General features: G+C 34.0%; 22 non-coding genes across 22 annotated transcripts; all 22 read right to left on the reverse strand.

Annotated features, from left to right (window-relative positions):
- Positions 1-541: 541 nt before the first annotated feature.
- Positions 542-614, reverse strand: TRNAK-UUU (transfer RNA lysine (anticodon UUU)). Its single transcript has one exon. It is a non-coding gene; the product is annotated as a tRNA-Lys (tRNA).
- Positions 615-1390: 776 nt separating this feature from the next.
- On the reverse strand, positions 1391-1463 carry TRNAK-UUU (transfer RNA lysine (anticodon UUU)). The gene has a single exon. It is a non-coding gene; the product is annotated as a tRNA-Lys (tRNA).
- A 776-nt stretch (positions 1464-2239) lies between these two features.
- TRNAK-UUU (transfer RNA lysine (anticodon UUU)) lies at positions 2240-2312 on the reverse strand. The gene has a single exon. It is a non-coding gene; the product is annotated as a tRNA-Lys (tRNA).
- A 776-nt stretch (positions 2313-3088) lies between these two features.
- Positions 3089-3161, reverse strand: TRNAK-UUU (transfer RNA lysine (anticodon UUU)). The gene has a single exon. It is a non-coding gene; the product is annotated as a tRNA-Lys (tRNA).
- Positions 3162-3937: 776 nt separating this feature from the next.
- TRNAK-UUU (transfer RNA lysine (anticodon UUU)) lies at positions 3938-4010 on the reverse strand. Its single transcript has one exon. It is a non-coding gene; the product is annotated as a tRNA-Lys (tRNA).
- Positions 4011-4786: 776 nt separating this feature from the next.
- Positions 4787-4859, reverse strand: TRNAK-UUU (transfer RNA lysine (anticodon UUU)). The gene has a single exon. It is a non-coding gene; the product is annotated as a tRNA-Lys (tRNA).
- A 776-nt stretch (positions 4860-5635) lies between these two features.
- Positions 5636-5708, reverse strand: TRNAK-UUU (transfer RNA lysine (anticodon UUU)). Its single transcript has one exon. It is a non-coding gene; the product is annotated as a tRNA-Lys (tRNA).
- A 776-nt stretch (positions 5709-6484) lies between these two features.
- TRNAK-UUU (transfer RNA lysine (anticodon UUU)) lies at positions 6485-6557 on the reverse strand. The gene has a single exon. It is a non-coding gene; the product is annotated as a tRNA-Lys (tRNA).
- Positions 6558-7333: 776 nt separating this feature from the next.
- TRNAK-UUU (transfer RNA lysine (anticodon UUU)) lies at positions 7334-7406 on the reverse strand. The gene has a single exon. It is a non-coding gene; the product is annotated as a tRNA-Lys (tRNA).
- A 776-nt stretch (positions 7407-8182) lies between these two features.
- On the reverse strand, positions 8183-8255 carry TRNAK-UUU (transfer RNA lysine (anticodon UUU)). Its single transcript has one exon. It is a non-coding gene; the product is annotated as a tRNA-Lys (tRNA).
- Positions 8256-9031: 776 nt separating this feature from the next.
- Positions 9032-9104, reverse strand: TRNAK-UUU (transfer RNA lysine (anticodon UUU)). The gene has a single exon. It is a non-coding gene; the product is annotated as a tRNA-Lys (tRNA).
- A 776-nt stretch (positions 9105-9880) lies between these two features.
- On the reverse strand, positions 9881-9953 carry TRNAK-UUU (transfer RNA lysine (anticodon UUU)). The gene has a single exon. It is a non-coding gene; the product is annotated as a tRNA-Lys (tRNA).
- Positions 9954-10729: 776 nt separating this feature from the next.
- TRNAK-UUU (transfer RNA lysine (anticodon UUU)) lies at positions 10730-10802 on the reverse strand. The gene has a single exon. It is a non-coding gene; the product is annotated as a tRNA-Lys (tRNA).
- Positions 10803-11578: 776 nt separating this feature from the next.
- Positions 11579-11651, reverse strand: TRNAK-UUU (transfer RNA lysine (anticodon UUU)). The gene has a single exon. It is a non-coding gene; the product is annotated as a tRNA-Lys (tRNA).
- A 776-nt stretch (positions 11652-12427) lies between these two features.
- On the reverse strand, positions 12428-12500 carry TRNAK-UUU (transfer RNA lysine (anticodon UUU)). The gene has a single exon. It is a non-coding gene; the product is annotated as a tRNA-Lys (tRNA).
- Positions 12501-13276: 776 nt separating this feature from the next.
- TRNAK-UUU (transfer RNA lysine (anticodon UUU)) lies at positions 13277-13349 on the reverse strand. Its single transcript has one exon. It is a non-coding gene; the product is annotated as a tRNA-Lys (tRNA).
- A 776-nt stretch (positions 13350-14125) lies between these two features.
- On the reverse strand, positions 14126-14198 carry TRNAK-UUU (transfer RNA lysine (anticodon UUU)). Its single transcript has one exon. It is a non-coding gene; the product is annotated as a tRNA-Lys (tRNA).
- Positions 14199-14974: 776 nt separating this feature from the next.
- Positions 14975-15047, reverse strand: TRNAK-UUU (transfer RNA lysine (anticodon UUU)). Its single transcript has one exon. It is a non-coding gene; the product is annotated as a tRNA-Lys (tRNA).
- Positions 15048-15823: 776 nt separating this feature from the next.
- TRNAK-UUU (transfer RNA lysine (anticodon UUU)) lies at positions 15824-15896 on the reverse strand. Its single transcript has one exon. It is a non-coding gene; the product is annotated as a tRNA-Lys (tRNA).
- Positions 15897-16672: 776 nt separating this feature from the next.
- On the reverse strand, positions 16673-16745 carry TRNAK-UUU (transfer RNA lysine (anticodon UUU)). The gene has a single exon. It is a non-coding gene; the product is annotated as a tRNA-Lys (tRNA).
- A 776-nt stretch (positions 16746-17521) lies between these two features.
- On the reverse strand, positions 17522-17594 carry TRNAK-UUU (transfer RNA lysine (anticodon UUU)). Its single transcript has one exon. It is a non-coding gene; the product is annotated as a tRNA-Lys (tRNA).
- A 776-nt stretch (positions 17595-18370) lies between these two features.
- Positions 18371-18443, reverse strand: TRNAK-UUU (transfer RNA lysine (anticodon UUU)). Its single transcript has one exon. It is a non-coding gene; the product is annotated as a tRNA-Lys (tRNA).
- Between the last annotated feature and the right edge of the window lie 503 nt (positions 18444-18946).

Raw genomic sequence — 18946 nt, forward strand, 5'->3', positions numbered from 1 at the left:
AAATCTTAAAAGCATGGACTAGTTCTTAGTTTCAAAGAGAGTTTCAGTCATGGATAAGTGATAGGTTGTTTTTCAAAAGACTTACACCTGAACAGGTACCCTCAGATTGAAAGTGTGATGCTCTATCAACTATTTACCTTAGTTTCAAAGAGAGTTTCAGTCATAGATAAGTGATAGATTGTTTTTTCAAAAGACTCATGTGATACTCTACCCACTAAACTATCCAGGCTCTATAAAACACAAAAATATGCAAGAAAATCGATGGTGTTATCATCATTTATATTTTGAGCTATAGCACTGTTATAATGTATATGCTTTTAAAGTCTACTTTCAGAAGAAGAGAAAAGTGTAATTTCATCTTGTCTTAATGAAATTCTTTAGGCTGCTAAAGTTTGAGGCGGCAAGACATCATTAGATCATACTTAATTCTATCCTTAAGACATAAAGTTACATCATTAATCCAATAATTTTTTTAGAGTATGAAATCTACGTAATGTTCAAATCATAAATAAGTGAAACGTCTTGATTTCTAAAAGACACACGCCTGAACAGGGACTTGAACCCTGGACCCTCAGATTAAAAGTCTGATGCTCTACCGACTGAGCTATCCAGGCTCTCCAAAACCAAAACGTGTGCGGGAAAATCGGCGTTTCTCTCCTTCTCATATATATTCTGACCTGGAGTGCTTTGTTATGTGGTTTCAAGGGTTACTTAGACAAGAAAAGTATAAAGTTATTTTGACTTGATAAAATCAGCTACGGTGCTAAAGTTTAAACAGTCAAGACATTGTTAGATCATACATTTTTCTTTTTTAAGGCATAAAGTTTAAATTTTGTTCTGACATCCAGGAAATCTTAAAAGCATGGACTAGTTCTTAGTTTCAAAGAGAGTTTCAGTCATGGATAAGTGATAGGTTGTTTTTCAAAAGACTTACACCTGAACAGGTACCCTCAGATTGAAAGTGTGATGCTCTATCAACTATTTACCTTAGTTTCAAAGAGAGTTTCAGTCATAGATAAGTGATAGATTGTTTTTTCAAAAGACTCATGTGATACTCTACCCACTAAACTATCCAGGCTCTATAAAACACAAAAATATGCAAGAAAATCGATGGTGTTATCATCATTTATATTTTGAGCTATAGCACTGTTATAATGTATATGCTTTTAAAGTCTACTTTCAGAAGAAGAGAAAAGTGTAATTTCATCTTGTCTTAATGAAATTCTTTAGGCTGCTAAAGTTTGAGGCGGCAAGACATCATTAGATCATACTTAATTCTATCCTTAAGACGTAAAGTTACATCATTAATCCAATAATTTTTTTAGAGTATGAAATCTACGTAATGTTCAAATCATAAATAAGTGAAACGTCTTGATTTCTAAAAGACACGCGCCTGAACAGGGACTTGAACCCTGGACCCTCAGATTAAAAGTCTGATGCTCTACCGACTGAGCTATCCAGGCTCTCCAAAGCCAAAACGTGTGCGGGAAAATCGGCGTTTCTCTCCTTCTCATATATATTCTGACCTGGAGTGCTTTGTTATGTGGTTTCAAGGGTTACTTAGACAAGAAAAGTATAAAGTTATTTTGACTTGATAAAATCAGCTACGGTGCTAAAGTTTAAACAGTCAAGACATTGTTAGATCATACATTTTTCTTTTTTAAGGCATAAAGTTTAAATTTTGTTCTGACATCCAGGAAATCTTAAAAGCATGGACTAGTTCTTAGTTTCAAAGAGAGTTTCAGTCATGGATAAGTGATAGGTTGTTTTTCAAAAGACTTACACCTGAACAGGTACCCTCAGATCGAAAGTGTGATGCTCTATCAACTATTTACCTTAGTTTCAAAGAGAGTTTCAGTCATAGATAAGTGATAGATTGTTTTTTCAAAAGACTCATGTGATACTCTACCCACTAAACTATCCAGGCTCTATAAAACACAAAAATATGCAAGAAAATCGATGGTGTTATCATCATTTATATTTTGAGCTATAGCACTGTTATAATGTATATGCTTTTAAAGTCTACTTTCAGAAGAAGAGAAAAGTGTAATTTCATCTTGTCTTAATGAAATTCTTTAGGCTGCTAAAGTTTGAGGCGGCAAGACATCATTAGATCATACTTAATTCTATCCTTAAGACATAAAGTTACATCATTAATCCAATAATTTTTTTAGAGTATGAAATCTACGTAATGTTCAAATCATAAATAAGTGAAACGTCTTGATTTCTAAAAGACACGCGTCTGAACAGGGACTTGAACCCTGGACCCTCAGATTAAAAGTCAGATGCTCTACCGACTGAGCTATCCAGGCTCTCCAAAACCAAAACGTGTGCGGGAAAATCGGCGTTTCTCTCCTTCTCATATATATTCTGACCTGGAGTGCTTTGTTATGTGGTTTCAAGGGTTACTTAGACAAGAAAAGTATAAAGTTATTTTGACTTGATAAAATCAGCTACGGTGCTAAAGTTTAAACAGTCAAGACATTGTTAGATCATACATTTTTCTTTTTTAAGGCATAAAGTTTAAATTTTGTTCTGACATCCAGGAAATCTTAAAAGCATGGACTAGTTCTTAGTTTCAAAGAGAGTTTCAGTCATGGATAAGTGATAGGTTGTTTTTCAAAAGACTTACACCTGAACAGGTACCCTCAGATCGAAAGTGTGATGCTCTATCAACTATTTACCTTAGTTTCAAAGAGAGTTTCAGTCATAGATAAGTGATAGATTGTTTTTTCAAAAGACTCATGTGATACTCTACCCACTAAACTATCCAGGCTCTATAAAACACAAAAATATGCAAGAAAATCGATGGTGTTATCATCATTTATATTTTGAGCTATAGCACTGTTATAATGTATATGCTTTTAAAGTCTACTTTCAGAAGAAGAGAAAAGTGTAATTTCATCTTGTCTTAATGAAATTCTTTAGGCTGCTAAAGTTTGAGGCGGCAAGACATCATTAGATCATACTTAATTCTATCCTTAAGACATAAAGTTACATCATTAATCCAATAATTTTTTTAGAGTATGAAATCTACGTAATGTTCAAATCATAAATAAGTGAAACGTCTTGATTTCTAAAAGACACGCGTCTGAACAGGGACTTGAACCCTGGACCCTCAGATTAAAAGTCTGATGCTCTACCGACTGAGCTATCCAGGCTCTCCAAAGCCAAAACGTGTGCGGGAAAATCGGCGTTTCTCTCCTTCTCATATATATTCTGACCTGGAGTGCTTTGTTATGTGGTTTCAAGGGTTACTTAGACAAGAAAAGTATAAAGTTATTTTGACTTGATAAAATCAGCTACGGTGCTAAAGTTTAAACAGTCAAGACATTGTTAGATCATACATTTTTCTTTTTTAAGGCATAAAGTTTAAATTTTGTTCTGACATCCAGGAAATCTTAAAAGCATGGACTAGTTCTTAGTTTCAAAGAGAGTTTCAGTCATGGATAAGTGATAGGTTGTTTTTCAAAAGACTTACACCTGAACAGGTACCCTCAGATCGAAAGTGTGATGCTCTATCAACTATTTACCTTAGTTTCAAAGAGAGTTTCAGTCATAGATAAGTGATAGATTGTTTTTTCAAAAGACTCATGTGATACTCTACCCACTAAACTATCCAGGCTCTATAAAACACAAAAATATGCAAGAAAATCGATGGTGTTATCATCATTTATATTTTGAGCTATAGCACTGTTATAATGTATATGCTTTTAAAGTCTACTTTCAGAAGAAGAGAAAAGTGTAATTTCATCTTGTCTTAATGAAATTCTTTAGGCTGCTAAAGTTTGAGGCGGCAAGACATCATTAGATCATACTTAATTCTATCCTTAAGACATAAAGTTACATCATTAATCCAATAATTTTTTTAGAGTATGAAATCTACGTAATGTTCAAATCATAAATAAGTGAAACGTCTTGATTTCTAAAAGACACGCGTCTGAACAGGGACTTGAACCCTGGACCCTCAGATTAAAAGTCTGATGCTCTACCGACTGAGCTATCCAGGCTCTCCAAAACCAAAACGTGTGCGGGAAAATCGGCGTTTCTCTCCTTCTCATATATATTCTGACCTGGAGTGCTTTGTTATGTGGTTTCAAGGGTTACTTAGACAAGAAAAGTATAAAGTTATTTTGACTTGATAAAATCAGCTACGGTGCTAAAGTTTAAACAGTCAAGACATTGTTAGATCATACATTTTTCTTTTTTAAGGCATAAAGTTTAAATTTTGTTCTGACATCCAGGAAATCTTAAAAGCATGGACTAGTTCTTAGTTTCAAAGAGAGTTTCAGTCATGGATAAGTGATAGGTTGTTTTTCAAAAGACTTACACCTGAACAGGTACCCTCAGATCGAAAGTGTGATGCTCTATCAACTATTTACCTTAGTTTCAAAGAGAGTTTCAGTCATAGATAAGTGATAGATTGTTTTTTCAAAAGACTCATGTGATACTCTACCCACTAAACTATCCAGGCTCTATAAAACACAAAAATATGCAAGAAAATCGATGGTGTTATCATCATTTATATTTTGAGCTATAGCACTGTTATAATGTATATGCTTTTAAAGTCTACTTTCAGAAGAAGAGAAAAGTGTAATTTCATCTTGTCTTAATGAAATTCTTTAGGCTGCTAAAGTTTGAGGCGGCAAGACATCATTAGATCATACTTAATTCTATCCTTAAGACATAAAGTTACATCATTAATCCAATAATTTTTTTAGAGTATGAAATCTACGTAATGTTCAGATCATAAATAAGTGAAACGTCTTGATTTCTAAAAGACACACGCCTGAACAGGGACTTGAACCCTGGACCCTCAGATTAAAAGTCTGATGCTCTACCGACTGAGCTATCCAGGCTCTCCAAAACCAAAACGTGTGCGGGAAAATCGGCGTTTCTCTCCTTCTCATATATATTCTGACCTGGAGTGCTTTGTTATGTGGTTTCAAGGGTTACTTAGACAAGAAAAGTATAAAGTTATTTTGACTTGATAAAATCAGCTACGGTGCTAAAGTTTAAACAGTCAAGACATTGTTAGATCATACATTTTTCTTTTTTAAGGCATAAAGTTTAAATTTTGTTCTGACATCCAGGAAATCTTAAAAGCATGGACTAGTTCTTAGTTTCAAAGAGAGTTTCAGTCATGGATAAGTGATAGGTTGTTTTTCAAAAGACTTACACCTGAACAGGTACCCTCAGATCGAAAGTGTGATGCTCTATCAACTATTTACCTTAGTTTCAAAGAGAGTTTCAGTCATAGATAAGTGATAGATTGTTTTTTCAAAAGACTCATGTGATACTCTACCCACTAAACTATCCAGGCTCTATAAAACACAAAAATATGCAAGAAAATCGATGGTGTTATCATCATTTATATTTTGAGCTATAGCACTGTTATAATGTATATGCTTTTAAAGTCTACTTTCAGAAGAAGAGAAAAGTGTAATTTCATCTTGTCTTAATGAAATTCTTTAGGCTGCTAAAGTTTGAGGCGGCAAGACATCATTAGATCATACTTAATTCTATCCTTAAGACATAAAGTTACATCATTAATCCAATAATTTTTTTAGAGTATGAAATCTACGTAATGTTCAAATCATAAATAAGTGAAACGTCTTGATTTCTAAAAGACACACGCCTGAACAGGGACTTGAACCCTGGACCCTCAGATTAAAAGTCTGATGCTCTACCGACTGAGCTATCCAGGCTCTCCAAAACCAAAACGTGTGCGGGAAAATCGGCGTTTCTCTCCTTCTCATATATATTCTGACCTGGAGTGCTTTGTTATGTGGTTTCAAGGGTTACTTAGACAAGAAAAGTATAAAGTTATTTTGACTTGATAAAATCAGCTACGGTGCTAAAGTTTAAACAGTCAAGACATTGTTAGATCATACATTTTTCTTTTTTAAGGCATAAAGTTTAAATTTTGTTCTGACATCCAGGAAATCTTAAAAGCATGGACTAGTTCTTAGTTTCAAAGAGAGTTTCAGTCATGGATAAGTGATAGGTTGTTTTTCAAAAGACTTACACCTGAACAGGTACCCTCAGATCGAAAGTGTGATGCTCTATCAACTATTTACCTTAGTTTCAAAGAGAGTTTCAGTCATAGATAAGTGATAGATTGTTTTTTCAAAAGACTCATGTGATACTCTACCCACTAAACTATCCAGGCTCTATAAAACACAAAAATATGCAAGAAAATCGATGGTGTTATCATCATTTATATTTTGAGCTATAGCACTGTTATAATGTATATGCTTTTAAAGTCTACTTTCAGAAGAAGAGAAAAGTGTAATTTCATCTTGTCTTAATGAAATTCTTTAGGCTGCTAAAGTTTGAGGCGGCAAGACATCATTAGATCATACTTAATTCTATCCTTAAGACATAAAGTTACATCATTAATCCAATAATTTTTTTAGAGTATGAAATCTACGTAATGTTCAAATCATAAATAAGTGAAACGTCTTGATTTCTAAAAGACACGCGCCTGAACAGGGACTTGAACCCTGGACCCTCAGATTAAAAGTCTGATGCTCTACCGACTGAGCTATCCAGGCTCTCCAAAACCAAAACGTGTGCGGGAAAATCGGCGTTTCTCTCCTTCTCATATATATTCTGACCTGGAGTGCTTTGTTATGTGGTTTCAAGGGTTACTTAGACAAGAAAAGTATAAAGTTATTTTGACTTGATAAAATCAGCTACGGTGCTAAAGTTTAAACAGTCAAGACATTGTTAGATCATACATTTTTCTTTTTTAAGGCATAAAGTTTAAATTTTGTTCTGACATCCAGGAAATCTTAAAAGCATGGACTAGTTCTTAGTTTCAAAGAGAGTTTCAGTCATGGATAAGTGATAGGTTGTTTTTCAAAAGACTTACACCTGAACAGGTACCCTCAGATCGAAAGTGTGATGCTCTATCAACTATTTACCTTAGTTTCAAAGAGAGTTTCAGTCATAGATAAGTGATAGATTGTTTTTTCAAAAGACTCATGTGATACTCTACCCACTAAACTATCCAGGCTCTATAAAACACAAAAATATGCAAGAAAATCGATGGTGTTATCATCATTTATATTTTGAGCTATAGCACTGTTATAATGTATATGCTTTTAAAGTCTACTTTCAGAAGAAGAGAAAAGTGTAATTTCATCTTGTCTTAATGAAATTCTTTAGGCTGCTAAAGTTTGAGGCGGCAAGACATCATTAGATCATACTTAATTCTATCCTTAAGACATAAAGTTACATCATTAATCCAATAATTTTTTTAGAGTATGAAATCTACGTAATGTTCAAATCATAAATAAGTGAAACGTCTTGATTTCTAAAAGACATGCGCCTGAACAGGGACTTGAACCCTGGACCCTCAGATTAAAAGTCTGATGCTCTACCGACTGAGCTATCCAGGCTCTCCAAAACCAAAACGTGTGCGGGAAAATCGGCGTTTCTCTCCTTCTCATATATATTCTGACCTGGAGTGCTTTGTTATGTGGTTTCAAGGGTTACTTAGACAAGAAAAGTATAAAGTTATTTTGACTTGATAAAATCAGCTACGGTGCTAAAGTTTTCACAGTCAAGACATTGTTAGATCATACATTTTTCTTTTTTAAGGCATAAAGTTTAAATTTTGTTCTGACATCCAGGAAATCTTAAAAGCATGGACTAGTTCTTAGTTTCAAAGAGAGTTTCAGTCATGGATAAGTGATAGGTTGTTTTTCAAAAGACTTACACCTGAACAGGTACCCTCAGATCGAAAGTGTGATGCTCTATCAACTATTTACCTTAGTTTCAAAGAGAGTTTCAGTCATAGATAAGTGATAGATTGTTTTTTCAAAAGACTCATGTGATACTCTACCCACTAAACTATCCAGGCTCTATAAAACACAAAAATATGCAAGAAAATCGATGGTGTTATCATCATTTATATTTTGAGCTATAGCACTGTTATAATGTATATGCTTTTAAAGTCTACTTTCAGAAGAAGAGAAAAGTGTAATTTCATCTTGTCTTAATGAAATTCTTTAGGCTGCTAAAGTTTGAGGCGGCAAGACATCATTAGATCATACATAATTCTATCCTTAAGACATAAAGTTACATCATTAATCCAATAATTTTTTTAGAGTATGAAATCTACATAATGTTCAAATCATAAATAAGTGAAACGTCTTGATTTCTAAAAGACACGCGCCTGAACAGGGACTTGAACCCTGGACCCTCAGATTAAAAGTCTGATGCTCTACCGACTGAGCTATCCAGGCTCTCCAAAACCAAAACGTGTGCGGGAAAATCGGCGTTTCTCTCCTTCTCATATATATTCTGACCTGGAGTGCTTTGTTATGTGGTTTCAAGGGTTACTTAGACAAGAAAAGTATAAAGTTATTTTGACTTGATAAAATCAGCTACGGTGCTAAAGTTTAAACAGTCAAGACATTGTTAGATCATACATTTTTCTTTTTTAAGGCATAAAGTTTAAATTTTGTTCTGACATCCAGGAAATCTTAAAAGCATGGACTAGTTCTTAGTTTCAAAGAGAGTTTCAGTCATGGATAAGTGATAGGTTGTTTTTCAAAAGACTTACACCTGAACAGGTACCCTCAGATCGAAAGTGTGATGCTCTATCAACTATTTACCTTAGTTTCAAAGAGAGTTTCAGTCATAGATAAGTGATAGATTGTTTTTTCAAAAGACTCATGTGATACTCTACCCACTAAACTATCCAGGCTCTATAAAACACAAAAATATGCAAGAAAATCGATGGTGTTATCATCATTTATATTTTGAGCTATAGCACTGTTATAATGTATATGCTTTTAAAGTCTACTTTCAGAAGAAGAGAAAAGTGTAATTTCATCTTGTCTTAATGAAATTCTTTAGGCTGCTAAAGTTTGAGGCGGCAAGACATCATTAGATCATACTTAATTCTATCCTTAAGACATAAAGTTACATCATTAATCCAATAATTTTTTTAGAGTATGAAATCTACATAATGTTCAAATCATAAATAAGTGAAACGTCTTGATTTCTAAAAGACACGCGCCTGAACAGGGACTTGAACCCTGGACCCTCAGATTAAAAGTCTGATGCTCTACCGACTGAGCTATCCAGGCTCTCCAAAACCAAAACGTGTGCGGGAAAATCGGCGTTTCTCTCCTTCTCATATATATTCTGACCTGGAGTGCTTTGTTATGTGGTTTCAAGGGTTACTTAGACAAGAAAAGTATAAAGTTATTTTGACTTGATAAAATCAGCTACGGTGCTAAAGTTTAAACAGTCAAGACATTGTTAGATCATACATTTTTCTTTTTTAAGGCATAAAGTTTAAATTTTGTTCTGACATCCAGGAAATCTTAAAAGCATGGACTAGTTCTTAGTTTCAAAGAGAGTTTCAGTCATGGATAAGTGATAGGTTGTTTTTCAAAAGACTTACACCTGAACAGGTACCCTCAGATCGAAAGTGTGATGCTCTATCAACTATTTACCTTAGTTTCAAAGAGAGTTTCAGTCATAGATAAGTGATAGATTGTTTTTTCAAAAGACTCATGTGATACTCTACCCACTAAACTATCCAGGCTCTATAAAACACAAAAATATGCAAGAAAATCGATGGTGTTATCATCATTTATATTTTGAGCTATAGCACTGTTATAATGTATATGCTTTTAAAGTCTACTTTCAGAAGAAGAGAAAAGTGTAATTTCATCTTGTCTTAATGAAATTCTTTAGGCTGCTAAAGTTTGAGGCGGCAAGACATCATTAGATCATACTTAATTCTATCCTTAAGACATAAAGTTACATCATTAATCCAATAATTTTTTTAGAGTATGAAATCTACGTAATGTTCAAATCATAAATAAGTGAAACGTCTTGATTTCTAAAAGACACGCGCCTGAACAGGGACTTGAACCCTGGACCCTCAGATTAAAAGTCTGATGCTCTACCGACTGAGCTATCCAGGCTCTCCAAAACCAAAACGTGTGCGGGAAAATCGGCGTTTCTCTCCTTCTCATATATATTCTGACCTGGAGTGCTTTGTTATGTGGTTTCAAGGGTTACTTAGACAAGAAAAGTATAAAGTTATTTTGACTTGATAAAATCAGCTACGGTGCTAAAGTTTAAACAGTCAAGACATTGTTAGATCATACATTTTTCTTTTTTAAGGCATAAAGTTTAAATTTTGTTCTGACATCCAGGAAATCTTAAAAGCATGGACTAGTTCTTAGTTTCAAAGAGAGTTTCAGTCATGGATAAGTGATAGGTTGTTTTTCAAAAGACTTACACCTGAACAGGTACCCTCAGATCGAAAGTGTGATGCTCTATCAACTATTTACCTTAGTTTCAAAGAGAGTTTCAGTCATAGATAAGTGATAGATTGTTTTTTCAAAAGACTCATGTGATACTCTACCCACTAAACTATCCAGGCTCTATAAAACACAAAAATATGCAAGAAAATCGATGGTGTTATCATCATTTATATTTTGAGCTATAGCACTGTTATAATGTATATGCTTTTAAAGTCTACTTTCAGAAGAAGAGAAAAGTGTAATTTCATCTTGTCTTAATGAAATTCTTTAGGCTGCTAAAGTTTGAGGCGGCAAGACATCATTAGATCATACTTAATTCTATCCTTAAGACATAAAGTTACATCATTAATCCAATAATTTTTTTAGAGTATGAAATCTACGTAATGTTCAAATCATAAATAAGTGAAACGTCTTGATTTCTAAAAGACACGCGCCTGAACAGGGACTTGAACCCTGGACCCTCAGATTAAAAGTCTGATGCTCTACCGACTGAGCTATCCAGGCTCTCCAAAACCAAAACGTGTGCGGGAAAATCGGCGTTTCTCTCCTTCTCATATATATTCTGACCTGGAGTGCTTTGTTATGTGGTTTCAAGGGTTACTTAGACAAGAAAAGTATAAAGTTATTTTGACTTGATAAAATCAGCTACGGTGCTAAAGTTTAAACAGTCAAGACATTGTTAGATCATACATTTTTCTTTTTTAAGGCATAAAGTTTAAATTTTGTTCTGACATCCAGGAAATCTTAAAAGCATGGACTAGTTCTTAGTTTCAAAGAGAGTTTCAGTCATGGATAAGTGATAGGTTGTTTTTCAAAAGACTTACACCTGAACAGGTACCCTCAGATCGAAAGTGTGATGCTCTATCAACTATTTACCTTAGTTTCAAAGAGAGTTTCAGTCATAGATAAGTGATAGATTGTTTTTTCAAAAGACTCATGTGATACTCTACCCACTAAACTATCCAGGCTCTATAAAACACAAAAATATGCAAGAAAATCGATGGTGTTATCATCATTTATATTTTGAGCTATAGCACTGTTATAATGTATATGCTTTTAAAGTCTACTTTCAGAAGAAGAGAAAAGTGTAATTTCATCTTGTCTTAATGAAATTCTTTAGGCTGCTAAAGTTTGAGGCGGCAAGACATCATTAGATCATACTTAATTCTATCCTTAAGACATAAAGTTACATCATTAATCCAATAATTTTTTTAGAGTATGAAATCTACGTAATGTTCAAATCATAAATAAGTGAAACGTCTTGATTTCTAAAAGACACGCGCCTGAACAGGGACTTGAACCCTGGACCCTCAGATTAAAAGTCTGATGCTCTACCGACTGAGCTATCCAGGCTCTCCAAAACCAAAACGTGTGCGGGAAAATCGGCGTTTCTCTCCTTCTCATATATATTCTGACCTGGAGTGCTTTGTTATGTGGTTTCAAGGGTTACTTAGACAAGAAAAGTATAAAGTTATTTTGACTTGATAAAATCAGCTACGGTGCTAAAGTTTAAACAGTCAAGACATTGTTAGATCATACATTTTTCTTTTTTAAGGCATAAAGTTTACATTTTGTTCTGACATCCAGGAAATCTTAAAAGCATGGACTAGTTCTTAGTTTCAAAGAGAGTTTCAGTCATGGATAAGTGATAGGTTGTTTTTCAAAAGACTTACACCTGAACAGGTACCCTCAGATCGAAAGTGTGATGCTCTATCAACTATTTACCTTAGTTTCAAAGAGAGTTTCAGTCATAGATAAGTGATAGATTGTTTTTTCAAAAGACTCATGTGATACTCTACCCACTAAACTATCCAGGCTCTATAAAACACAAAAATATGCAAGAAAATCGATGGTGTTATCATCATTTATATTTTGAGCTATAGCACTGTTATAATGTATATGCTTTTAAAGTCTACTTTCAGAAGAAGAGAAAAGTGTAATTTCATCTTGTCTTAATGAAATTCTTTAGGCTGCTAAAGTTTGAGGCGGCAAGACATCATTAGATCATACTTAATTCTATCCTTAAGACATAAAGTTACATCATTAATCCAATAATTTTTTTAGAGTATGAAATCTACATAATGTTCAAATCATAAATAAGTGAAACGTCTTGATTTCTAAAAGACACGCGCCTGAACAGGGACTTGAACCCTGGACCCTCAGATTAAAAGTCTGATGCTCTACCGACTGAGCTATCCAGGCTCTCCAAAACCAAAACGTGTGCGGGAAAATCGGCGTTTCTCTCCTTCTCATATATATTCTGACCTGGAGTGCTTTGTTATGTGGTTTCAAGGGTTACTTAGACAAGAAAAGTATAAAGTTATTTTGACTTGATAAAATCAGCTACGGTGCTAAAGTTTAAACAGTCAAGACATTGTTAGATCATACATTTTTCTTTTTTAAGGCATAAAGTTTAAATTTTGTTCTGACATCCAGGAAATCTTAAAAGCATGGACTAGTTCTTAGTTTCAAAGAGAGTTTCAGTCATGGATAAGTGATAGGTTGTTTTTCAAAAGACTTACACCTGAACAGGTACCCTCAGATCGAAAGTGTGATGCTCTATCAACTATTTACCTTAGTTTCAAAGAGAGTTTCAGTCATAGATAAGTGATAGATTGTTTTTTCAAAAGACTCATGTGATACTCTACCCACTAAACTATCCAGGCTCTATAAAACACAAAAATATGCAAGAAAATCGATGGTGTTATCATCATTTATATTTTGAGCTATAGCACTGTTATAATGTATATGCTTTTAAAGTCTACTTTCAGAAGAAGAGAAAAGTGTAATTTCATCTTGTCTTAATGAAATTCTTTAGGCTGCTAAAGTTTGAGGCGGCAAGACATCATTAGATCATACTTAATTCTATCCTTAAGACATAAAGTTACATCATTAATCCAATAATTTTTTTAGAGTATGAAATCTACATAATGTTCAAATCATAAATAAGTGAAACGTCTTGATTTCTAAAAGACACGCGCCTGAACAGGGACTTGAACCCTGGACCCTCAGATTAAAAGTCTGATGCTCTACCGACTGAGCTATCCAGGCTCTCCAAAACAAAAACGTGTGCGGGAAAATCGGCGTTTCTCTCCTTCTCATATATATTCTGACCTGGAGTGCTTTGTTATGTGGTTTCAAGGGTTACTTAGACAAGAAAAGTATAAAGTTATTTTGACTTGATAAAATCAGCTACGGTGCTAAAGTTTAAACAGTCAAGACATTGTTAGATCATACATTTTTCTTTTTTAAGGCATAAAGTTTAAATTTTGTTCTGACATCCAGGAAATCTTAAAAGCATGGACAAGTTCTTAGTTTCAAAGAGAGTTTCAGTCATGGATAAGTGATAGGTTGTTTTTCAAAAGACTTACACCTGAACAGGTACCCTCAGATCGAAAGTGTGATGCTCTATCAACTATTTACCTTAGTTTCAAAGAGAGTTTCAGTCATAGATAAGTGATAGATTGTTTTTTCAAAAGACTCATGTGATACTCTACCCACTAAACTATCCAGGCTCTATAAAACACAAAAATATGCAAGAAAATCGATGGTGTTATCATCATTTATATTTTGAGCTATAGCACTGTTATAATGTATATGCTTTTAAAGTCTACTTTCAGAAGAAGAGAAAAGTGTAATTTCATCTTGTCTTAATGAAATTCTTTAGGCTGCTAAAGTTTGAGGCGGCAAGACATCATTAGATCATACTTAATTCTATCCTTAAGACATAAAGTTACATCATTAATCCAATAATTTTTTTAGAGTATGAAATCTACGTAATGTTCAAATCATAAATAAGTGAAACGTCTTGATTTCTAAAAGACACGCGCCTGAACAGGGACTTGAACCCTGGACCCTCAGATTAAAAGTCTGATGCTCTACCGACTGAGCTATCCAGGCTCTCCAAAACCAAAACGTGTGCGGGAAAATCGGCGTTTCTCTCCTTCTCATATATATTCTGACCTGGAGTGCTTTGTTATGTGGTTTCAAGGGTTACTTAGACAAGAAAAGTATAAAGTTATTTTGACTTGATAAAATCAGCTACGGTGCTAAAGTTTAAACAGTCAAGACATTGTTAGATCATACATTTTTCTTTTTTAAGGCATAAAGTTTACATTTTGTTCTGACATCCAGGAAATCTTAAAAGCATGGACTAGTTCTTAGTTTCAAAGAGAGTTTCAGTCATGGATAAGTGATAGGTTGTTTTTCAAAAGACTTACACCTGAACAGGTACCCTCAGATCGAAAGTGTGATGCTCTATCAACTATTTACCTTAGTTTCAAAGAGAGTTTCAGTCATAGATAAGTGATAGATTGTTTTTTCAAAAGACTCATGTGATACTCTACCCACTAAACTATCCAGGCTCTATAAAACACAAAAATATGCAAGAAAATCGATGGTGTTATCATCATTTATATTTTGAGCTATAGCACTGTTATAATGTATATGCTTTTAAAGTCTACTTTCAGAAGAAGAGAAAAGTGTAATTTCATCTTGTCTTAATGAAATTCTTTAGGCTGCTAAAGTTTGAGGCGGCAAGACATCATTAGATCATACTTAATTCTATCCTTAAGACATAAAGTTACATCATTAATCCAATAATTTTTTTAGAGTATGAAATCTACATAATGTTCAAATCATAAATAAGTGAAACGTCTTGATTTCTAAAAGACACGCGCCTGAACAGGGACTTGAACCCTGGACCCTCAGATTAAAAGTCTGATGCTCTACCGACTGAGCTATCCAGGCTCTCCAAAACCAAAACGTGTGCGGGAAAATCGGCGTTTCTCTCCTTCTCATATATATTCTGACCTGGAGTGCTTTGTTATGTGGTTTCAAGGGTTACTTAGACAAGAAAAGTATAAAGTTATTTTGACTTGATAAAATCAGCTACGGTGCTAAAGTTTAAACAGTCAAGACATTGTTAGATCATACATTTTTCTTTTTTAAGGCATAAAGTTTAAATTTTGTTCTGACATCCAGGAAATCTTAAAAGCATGGACTAGTTCTTAGTTTCAAAGAGAGTTTCAGTCATGGATAAGTGATAGGTTGTTTTTCAAAAGACTTACACCTGAACAGGTACCCTCAGATCGAAAGTGTGATGCTCTATCAACTATTTACCTTAGTTTCAAAGAGAGTTTCAGTCATAGATAAGTGATAGATTGTTTTTTCAAAAGACTCATGTGATACTCTACCCACTAAACTATCCAGGCTCTATAAAACACAAAAATATGCAAGAAAATCGATGGTGTTATCATCATTTATATTTTGAGCTATAGCACTGTTATAATGTATATGCTTTTAAAGTCTACTTTCAGAAGAAGAGAAAAGTGTAATTTCATCTTGTCTTAATGAAATTCTTTAGGCTGCTAAAGTTTGAGGCGGCAAGACATCATTAGATCATACTTAATTCTATCCTTAAGACATAAAGTTACATCATTAATCCAATAATTTTTTTAGAGTATGAAATCTACATAATGTTCAAATCATAAATAAGTGAAACGTCTTGATTTCTAAAAGACACGCGCCTGAACAGGGACTTGAACCCTGGACCCTCAGATTAAAAGTCTGATGCTCTACCGACTGAGCTATCCAGGCTCTCCAAAACAAAAACGTGTGCGGGAAAATCGGCGTTTCTCTCCTTCTCATATATATTCTGACCTGGAGTGCTTTGTTATGTGGTTTCAAGGGTTACTTAGACAAGAAAAGTATAAAGTTATTTTGACTTGATAAAATCAGCTACGGTGCTAAAGTTTAAACAGTCAAGACATTGTTAGATCATACATTTTTCTTTTTTAAGGCATAAAGTTTAAATTTTGTTCTGACATCCAGGAAATCTTAAAAGCATGGACTAGTTCTTAGTTTCAAAGAGAGTTTCAGTCATGGATAAGTGATAGGTTGTTTTTCAAAAGACTTACACCTGAACAGGTACCCTCAGATCGAAAGTGTGATGCTCTATCAACTATTTACCTTAGTTTCAAAGAGAGTTTCAGTCATAGATAAGTGATAGATTGTTTTTTCAAAAGACTCATGTGATACTCTACCCACTAAACTATCCAGGCTCTATAAAACACAAAAATATGCAAGAAAATCGATGGTGTTATCATCATTTATATTTTGAGCTATAGCACTGTTATAATGTATATGCTTTTAAAGTCTACTTTCAGAAGAAGAGAAAAGTGTAATTTCATCTTGTCTTAATGAAATTCTTTAGGCTGCTAAAGTTTGAGGCGGCAAGACATCATTAGATCATACTTAATTCTATCCTTAAGACATAAAGTTACATCATTAATCCAATAATTTTTTTAGAGTATGAAATCTACGTAATGTTCAAATCATAAATAAGTGAAACGTCTTGATTTCTAAAAGACACGCGCCTGAACAGGGACTTGAACCCTGGACCCTCAGATTAAAAGTCTGATGCTCTACCGACTGAGCTATCCAGGCTCTCCAAAACCAAAACGTGTGCGGGAAAATCGGCGTTTCTCTCCTTCTCATATATATTCTGACCTGGAGTGCTTTGTTATGTGGTTTCAAGGGTTACTTAGACAAGAAAAGTATAAAGTTATTTTGACTTGATAAAATCAGCTACGGTGCTAAAGTTTAAACAGTCAAGACATTGTTAGATCATACATTTTTCTTTTTTAAGGCATAAAGTTTAAATTTTGTTCTGACATCCAGGAAATCTTAAAAGCATGGACTAGTTCTTAGTTTCAAAGAGAGTTTCAGTCATGGATAAGTGATAGGTTGTTTTTCAAAAGACTTACACCTGAACAGGTACCCTCAGATCGAAAGTGTGATGCTCTATCAACTATTTACCTTAGTTTCAAAGAGAGTTTCAGTCATAGATAAGTGATAGATTGTTTTTTCAAAAGACTCATGTGATACTCTACCCACTAAACTATCCAGGCTCTATAAAACACAAAAATATGCAAGAAAATCGATGGTGTTATCATCATTTATATTTTGAGCTATAGCACTGTTATAATGTATATGCTTTTAAAGTCTACTTTCAGAAGAAGAGAAAAGTGTAATTTCATCTTGTCTTAATGAAATTCTTTAGGCTGCTAAAGTTTGAGGCGGCAAGACATCATTAGATCATACTTAATTCTATCCTTAAGACATAAAGTTACATCATTAATCCAATAATTTTTTTAGAGTATGAAATCTACGTAATGTTCAAATCATAAATAAGTGAAACGTCTTGATTTCTAAAAGACACACGCCTGAACAGGGACTTGAACCCTGAACCCTCAGATTAAAAGTCTGATGCTCTACCGACTGAGCTATCCAGGCTCTCCAAAACCAAAACGTGTGCGGGAAAATCGGCGTTTCTCTCCTTCTCATATATATTCTGACCTGGAGTGCTTTGTTATGTGGTTTCAAGGGTTACTTAGACAAGAAAAGTATAAAGTTATTTTGACTTGATAAAATCAGCTACGGTGCTAAAGTTTAAACAGTCAAGACATTGTTAGATCATACATTTTTCTTTTTTAAGGCATAAAGTTTAAATTTTGTTCTGACATCCAGGAAATCTTAAAAGCATGGACTAGTTCTTAGTTTCAAAGAGAGTTTCAGTCATGGATAAGTGATAGGTTGTTTTTCAAAAGACTTACACCTGAACAGGTACCCTCAGATCGAAAGTGTGATGCTCTATCAACTATTTACCTTAGTTTCAAAGAGAGTTTCAGTCATAGATAAGTGATAGATTGTTTTTTCAAAAGACTCATGTGATACTCTACCCACTAAACTATCCAGGCTCTATAAAACACAAAAATATGCAAGAAAATCGATGGTGTTATCATCATTTATATTTTGAGCTATAGCACTGTTATAATGTATATGCTTTTAAAGTCTACTTTCAGAAGAAGAGAAAAGTGTAATTTCATCTTGTCTTAATGAAATTCTTTAGGCTGCTAAAGTTTGAGGCGGCAAGACATCATTAGATCATACTTAATTCTATCCTTAAGACATAAAGTTACATCATTAATCCAATAATTTTTTTAGAGTATGAAATCTACGTAATGTTCAAATCATAAATAAGTGAAACGTCTTGATTTCTAAAAGACACGAGCCTGAACAGGGACTTGAACCCTGGACCCTCAGATTAAAAGTCTGATGCTCTACCGACTGAGCTATCCAGGCTCTCCAAAACCAAAACGTGTGCGGGAAAATCGGCGTTTCTCTCCTTCTCATATATATTCTGACCTGGAGTGCTTTGTTATGTGGTTTCAAGGGTTACTTAGACAAGAAAAGTATAAAGTTATTTTGACTTGATAAAATCAGCTACGGTGCTAAAGTTTAAACAGTCAAGACATTGTTAGATCATACATTTTTCTTTTTTAAGGCATAAAGTTTACATTTTGTTCTGACATCCAGGAAATCTTAAAAGCATGGACTAATTCTTAGTTTCAAAGAGAGTTTCAGTCATGGATAAGTGATAGGTTGTTTTTCAAAAGACTTACACCTGAACAGGTACCCTCAGATCGAAAGTGTGATGCTCTATCAACTATTTACCTTAGTTTCAAAGAGAGTTTCAGTCATAGATAAGTGATAGATTGTTTTTTCAAAAGACTCATGTGATACTCTACCCACTAAACTATCCAGGCTCTATAAAACACAAAAATATGCAAGAAAATCGATGGTGT

The sequence above is a fragment of the Rhinoderma darwinii genome, chromosome 1 (assembly GCF_050947455.1).
Source record: "Rhinoderma darwinii isolate aRhiDar2 chromosome 1, aRhiDar2.hap1, whole genome shotgun sequence".
Taxonomy (NCBI): Eukaryota; Metazoa; Chordata; class Amphibia; order Anura; family Rhinodermatidae; genus Rhinoderma; species Rhinoderma darwinii.